The sequence below is a fragment of the Zerene cesonia genome, chromosome 18 (genome assembly GCF_012273895.1).
Source record: "Zerene cesonia ecotype Mississippi chromosome 18, Zerene_cesonia_1.1, whole genome shotgun sequence".
NCBI classification, from domain to species: Eukaryota; Metazoa; Arthropoda; class Insecta; order Lepidoptera; family Pieridae; genus Zerene; species Zerene cesonia.
In genome coordinates this window covers 5167840-5173387 of record NC_052119.1, presented here as the reverse complement: position 1 = coordinate 5173387, position 5548 = coordinate 5167840, and the positions used below count along the sequence as shown (strand labels likewise).

Here is a 5548-nt window from a genome sequence, read left to right as displayed (position 1 = left end):
GTGGTAAATATTTCTTACGTAATCCGAGTCTGAAAAGGTATAATTACGATTGATACCCAAAATTTGGGACAACCTGTAATCAGTTTTTAAAAATAATGACAAATACATGCTTTATTATACCATTTCTTTGTATTCTTATTTATAGGCTTTTTATTATTAAGTCTTAAAAGAGCCTACGGTCACTCTAAACCCCTTTAATGAACCACGAATTGTAATAATAATAATAATAAAAAGTTATAACTAATAATTTGTCAAATAATATTAATATATGGGACATTAAAAGCACACTTAGTTATTAAACTTCATAACGTGTTCGAAACAATTAAAAAACAACAACGTAATTGGATAATTATTAAGTAAAGTGTGAGAGAAAAACATTTAAAACTGCTTTAACAGAAACACCGCTTTTTGTAAGAACTTTGTAACTAACTACACGTCAAATAAAAACATTTCAAAGAACTTTTAATGTTTTTCGCAAAAGGCAAATGCTGGCATATTCTTTGAAACAAAACTTGAATGCTCAAAAGAGATATTCCGTATTTAATTCATTTCATACTATTTTCTTTTAAATACATAGTTTTACATAATTATTGTTCAAGACATTGTCAATTCTCAACCCATTCATGATTTATTATAAATCCTTAACTCTTTTAATTTTAAAGTAAATAATTCGAATTTAGAAAGTAGGTATATTTTCTTTTCTTTTGGTTATTTTAAAGCTTTCCTTAAGAAATTTTATCAAATTTTGTGATATAACATCGCAATGTTTTAATCTCAGCGCGTGACATTCGGGTTTTCCCTACAACCAAAATCTGATTATATTTAAGTCTTATGAATATGGATAATTATGTTTATAAAAACATAACGTTTATCCGGTTTTTTTAATTTCGCAAAAGGTAACAAATAATTTTGCACAATATTATTTTCTGTACCGGTTATAATGTTGTGGGATAACAATACTTATAACAATTAATTGGTTTGTAAACATTAGGTCAGAATAATTAATTTAATCAAGTAACTATTTAGTAATCTATGGTTTTACTCTATATATTAGTACTCCATAGAGTCGTTGCACTCTATAATATGTCATGGAATGCAACGACAATTCATTGTGAACATTTTTTTTGTTTTTTCCTCGATTGTTTTATCTGTTTCCAAATATATAAACGTTAAATAGTATGCGTATGAGCAAACTTACCGGTCGTTCGGAACCGAGTACAGAGTGAATGGTCCACGGTTGTAGTTGCATTATTAGAGCCTTCACAAACGCACGCGACGGTAGGTGGATGTACCGCAAAGTAAATAAAATATTGGTTTATAAATATTTTATGATACGGTTTAACAGTGGTCTTTTTCTGTCCAGGTATCGAATGCGGACTTAAGTGTTGAATTGAGTGTTTCTTGATTTGGTAAGTTTTTTTTCAATATTTATTACATGTTAATTATATAAAACTTTTACGATCTGCATAACCACAATGCCGTAATAATTGTTTCTAGTTTTATTAAAGGTTATGATGAGTCTAATCAACGTATAAATAATTTTGTTAGACGTAGTCACCATTAACTAAGAATTTGATATCGAACAATAAATCTATTTAGTTCAGTTCATACCAATTGATAATATATTATCGCGTAATGTGAAAAGTACATGGAAAGAAAGAATAGCGAGGTCCGAAGAAATAGAACAAAGGACTTCAAATTAAGCGAGCATGTATTACGAAATAATTACACGTCTTTCATCCAATAATGTTCAATAAGGAGCTATAATACAGGAGCGTTGATAATATTGCATTCCCATGTCACCATTGTAACTAGAAACAATGGCTGATATTACATCGGGAACGCTTCACGATATTACCATTAGCATTTAGAACAGATGATAATCAACGATTGATGGGTAAATTGCTTTATCCGTAAAATCTGTTGGCATTGTGGAATGTAAATATAGAATTGGGAACACAATTGAATGGTTTGTTCAGTTAATACTTCGATTTGATATTTAACTTGATCAAGGATCAAGGATAGCTCGCTTTAACTAATGAAGTATAAATCCGGATAGTTAATTTGAGGAGTTTGAACAGAAAAACCCATAATTTATTTCAAAGTATGTTTAATTTCTATTTTAAAGGAAATAATAAAGTTGCATATTAAATTATCAAAGCGGATGATGTTATAGTAGTATTGAATACTTAATATGCGGAAATTCATAGACCAAGATACCGAGTGCAATTTGTAGATTTTCTGTGTGCCTAGGTCAGACTATTCTATATACATTGTTTATAAGAGCTTCGATATTATATAGAGTGAATTATAAAGGATATACTAATAAACTCCTATACGTCATATAAAAACATTAAATAACATTAAATTACCATTGACGTCAACTTATACTTATATTATTATAAGAAATTAACATACGCATTGTTTTTTATTACGCAAAGTAAATTCACTTCCTTCTCAATCTGGTTCTTTGTAACTTCATTTTTTGTTTACACAAAATTGACAACAATTTTTGAAGCGGCAACTCTATCAGCAAAGAGAATCTATTTTTATCACCCTTTCCTGTTGTCATAGTCGTCCATCTTTTCATATTTCTACAGTTTCCTGGTCATAAATACGATATTTTCATTATTTATGACACGATATGTCATTTTGAGAAAAAAATCGCGGTAGTTTGGGAGCAATTTTCTTAATAAAACACAGATACCGAAATATTTTAGGTATAAATGTACTTACAATTTGAGTAACGACTATGCAAGTTGAGTAACCTCTGAGACATAGCAGGTGTTTTTATTAGATAGTTAATTTCTTTTTAACCAGTATTTATTAACTTCGAATCGAATCGACTCCTTTAGACTGGATATCGACCCACTTTAAATGGACCGATTTCACTTAAAATTCGTAAGCTTATCATGGATTACATTTTCGTATAGGTGATAGTATGTTACGGTTTTGATTTTATCACTAAGGTGAGTTTTTTTTTTTTTTTTTGTTGTATTTATTTGGATCACTTATTTAAAAATGTGTCCATTTCAGTTATAACCAAAATGATGTATGAGTTAAAATCAAGACGCCACAGATCAATACTGTAAGTAATTGCCTTCTCAATCTTAAAAGGCAAGAGGTTGACATAGTACAAATTACATACCTTAAATTTCTGCAGACCCTTCTGAAGCTTACCTTTTAAATAAATTTCCTCTTGTCCCTTGGGTCGATTTTTACCTGACAACCTTAAAATATAGGTACTTTTATTAATATTATGTTAACAATAGAGAGATAGATATTAGATTTAGCTTAGATTTTTAAATATTCATATATCACTTCCACAATATTGTAACAATGGTTATACGTGAATTTTAAGAAGTAAATACGTGATTATTCATCTAAAGTTTGGACTCTTGCCTCCCAAGTTTATATGATGTATTAAAATTATGAAACCATTTATTTTGTTGATTTCTTTAAAAGTACCAACTAGCACAAGTGAGGCCTTGGTTAGATTTATTATTATTTATGTAACGCAATCGTGATAAAATCTTTTTAACTCTGATATAAAACTGACAAATGACAAATGTAATTGAAGTAATGACTAACAAAATTCAACATTTTTCATGTTTTACAAATAAAAAAAAAACAAAACCGTCTCGTTACTAATTACATCATCGCTATATAAACTAAGCTTAAATGTATTTGATTAGAGTCAATGATATGAAGGAAAAGTTTGACTTTGAGTCGGTAAATATATATTGATTTTCGTCTGTTTATTAATATTAGCACATGGACAAACGGAACCGCATCACGGCTATTTAAATTCAATATTACTTTTGCTTATTTAAGTTGTTAGTTTTCGTTTTTCGTGCGTCATGATACGTTTTTATATGCGTTTGAACATAAAGCCATTTGTTTGAAAACAACTTGTTGCAATTGTCAATTGTTTGCATAGGAATTGTTTTCTAAATATACATCTAATTTACAATATTGAAAGAAAAATTAAAAATAGTGAGGCTTAATTCGAATCCGCGAATATCGCGTAACTTATTATGATGATAATCCACTACTAACCTATCCACTATCCAAACCACAGATTACACACTATTATCACAGATAACATAATATTATACTAGTACTGTTATATATCATGGCAACACAGACCTAGGACTGTTTTTTTCTCTTTTTAAAAATTTTATACATTTTTTTTCCATTTTCGTTGTATACAGTTTTGTTAGAATTATTCAAATATCTTATTATATTTAATTTTGTTGGAGATTTATTTTGTTAGAGCTTGTTCTATCGAGTACTTTGACATTTGGATTACTTAACCCAATTTACTCAATCGATGTGTATATGAAAATTTACTCAACAAAGCAAATATTATATATCTGAAAGCATACACATAAAAAAAATAATTCTTAAATTTCAAATAGACTGTATGGACGGGTACATTTTCAATTAATATTAAGTACCTTTGTTTTTTTAATAATAAGGTGAATGATTTATCACTTCTGGCATCAATGTTGTTGTATAATTACATCTTATCGTTCCTTTATTACACAAGGTAAATAATTAAAACAATTACCTATGGCGTTGAAGATGTGCAAATGACCGATGCAATCAGGTTTACCCTTCTGAAACAACTAATATATTTCGAGTTCTTTTATCACTTTTTTTGAAAATGCATCAAAATGAAAATTTGACTTTAATTATTTGAAAAATTGTTGAATTGTTAATAAGTATAAGAAACTTATACATACAACAAACAGTTAAAATTTGCACAATTCTGTATTGTCTATGCGTCATAAAAACAAAAAAGACGTGCCATACTAGCACACTGTTAATATTTAAATTTCGAATTTCCTCTATTCCACGACGCAATGACCCTTGACCTCACACAAGACTCAATTCAAAAATCATATGGCTTTTACTATTCATATTGCGGCTAACGTAATAACGTCTGTGAGAAGAGCATTTTCATTTCTGAATCAAGTCTCGCTTTAAACTATTACATTTAGCGTTGTTACCACTAAAAAGGAATGAATGACTCTTTTACATAACTCTCACCATCGTAAATGACATTATGGAAAAGATGTATAGGGAGATTATTATATGTCACGTTATAGTTTAATGCCAGATTTAGTTCTATGAAAAGTATTAATTCATAGAAACAATACTACATGCGCGAAATTTTCGCTGCGAATAAAGAAGGCATGTTTTTTACTGTTTCACGCAATATTTTAAACAATTTGCGTAGGGTATGCTGATAAACTGTAAGTCTTCTAATATTATACTATCGGACCACTCGCTTGTATATATATACCCTACAGCAGTCAGGGATCACATACCAACGGTAAGAATTTTTTAAATCTGTCTGAGATTAGCGGGTTACGGTAACCATTAGTATGTTTTACTTTTTACTAAGAGATACATTATTATCATGGAAGTGTAGGTTTAAACAATATTTTTGCTACTTTATATATTGTTACGATACCCGCAGAGTGATCATCTATAGTAAATTGTCTTACGATTTTTATTGCTAATCCAGTAAAAAAGTGAA

At 29.1% G+C, this 5548-nt stretch overlaps 1 protein-coding gene across 3 annotated transcripts in view; it reads left to right on the top strand.

Annotated features, from left to right (window-relative positions):
- The first annotated feature begins 1117 nt into the window (after window positions 1-1117).
- Window positions 1118-5548, top strand: part of LOC119834015 — a 23459-nt gene continuing 19028 nt past the window's right edge. For all 3 annotated transcript variants that reach the window (XM_038358290.1, XM_038358289.1, XM_038358291.1), the window contains exons 1-2: window positions 1118-1278; window positions 1364-1409. The gene's annotated coding sequence lies outside the window, so the exon portion shown is untranslated. The remainder of the gene's footprint in view (window positions 1279-1363; window positions 1410-5548) is intronic.